This window comes from Nematolebias whitei, chromosome 6 (assembly GCF_014905685.2).
Source record: "Nematolebias whitei isolate Nwh7 chromosome 6, NemWhi1, whole genome shotgun sequence".
NCBI classification, from domain to species: domain Eukaryota; kingdom Metazoa; phylum Chordata; class Actinopteri; order Cyprinodontiformes; family Rivulidae; genus Nematolebias; species Nematolebias whitei.
The window spans coordinates 50,051,507-50,053,204 of record NC_056503.1 but is presented as its reverse complement, the minus strand read 5'-3'; positions in this window follow the sequence as shown (position 1 = coordinate 50,053,204).

Sequence of the window (1,698 nt, the reverse complement as noted above, 5' to 3'; positions counted from 1 at the left end):
GTTTGCATCCTGGAAGAAAAAACGAGAAAGAACTATTTTACAAACAGGAACTTTGCACTTCCTGGAACATTTAGACTCATGAGATGTTTTATGTCTTGTTCTTGATTAAAGCGTTCACCTGAAGGCAACATCTCAGATGTTTACTGTTGTCAGTGCAACGGGTCTGAGATCCTTTGGATTGTTCTTTTAATGGTCCAGGACAGGATTCAGATCCAGGGGGTCCGTGGGACATTGGTGCGTCCTGTGAAGTCCAGACTGTCCCTCTGAGCCTCCTAATGTCTGATTTATGATGAGGATTAAAGCATCTGAGCAGAACTGGGTCGGGCTCTGCGGTATCATGGAGGAACGGTCTCTGCTGGAGACAAGACGAGCGACGGGGGAGCCCAGAGACCTGAAGGACACGTCAGCAGACACCATGTCGCTGAGGAGGATGAGGACCAAACAAACGCAAGAATAAACAGACGGAGTATTTCTGTTAAAGTTTCTGGTCAAACTCAATGTTGTTAGAAGCGTTTGTTGGATCAGCTGTTTTTAAATCAAACACATGTCTGGTATAAAAACAGTCTTTGTGTGCTCCTTTACTCAGGTCAACCCAGAGATGACACAAACAGAACCTTTGGATCCTTCTTGGTTATCTGGATTTTTCATGTCTAGTTGAATTTGATGATTGTCTTTGCAATTATTCTGATTTTCACTCAATTCCCTGCCAGTTGTTGAATCTGCTTTTAGTTTTTATTCATTACATTCCACTTGCTCGAGGATGTTGAGGGGTGGGTGAACGCAGGAGGGTCTTCTGAACTCCAGGTTGTCCCAGTCTTCAGCGTTGAGAGCTAAACATGTGCAATCTGCACGAGACAGTGAGCTGCTGAATGGTCTTTCTGTGTTCACTCACCTCTGCCCCAGATCAGACCGATGACCCGCCAGCTTCTATTCCCAGTCCAAGCTCTGCTCTTCAGCTGCTTCAGTTCTGCTTGAGTTTCTGTTTTTATGCGCTTCATAAAATAGAGCAAGAAGGCGTTTTTTTATTTATCTCAGAACAAACACAGAATTGAGAAAAGCCAGTTGTGTTGCAGGACAAAGCCCGGTATAATAACTTTGATGCAGATTTCATGAAGCGCTACGAGACTTGAAAGGCGATTCTGAAGCGCTGCTGGATCTGACTTCTACATGTGGTTCCTCTGGTTCCTCTGGTTCCTCTTGTAGTTTGGCCGGTTCGGTCCAACAGCTGCACACATTAATAATGGAAGAGGGAAACCACTAGAATTTTAATCTGCTTTGTTTGGAGGTTTCCTTCCACTCCAACAAATCTAAACTAACTGATAAAATAATGTTGAACTGAGGAACAATACTATTTTATATTTCTTCTTTTATTTACTTTTTGTTTAAAATGCTTTTGTAGGAATGTTTTATTGTCTGTACCTCATCTGTGGTTTGTCTAAAACAGGTCTCTCTGGTAAATGAGTCCTTGTCCTAATGAGACTAACCTGTAGAAACAAAGATTGGATGAATTAATAGTCTGTACATTTGAGTAAACTGTGGATTGGGCATTTTGTCTCCTGTCATGAAGCAAAGAGGAAAAACTAAGAGACCTTCCATCCGTCTGCCCATGTCTACTCATGGCTGCCATCATATAAATATATATACAAATATTTAAAAAATATATATATACATATATATATATATATATATAGATAGATA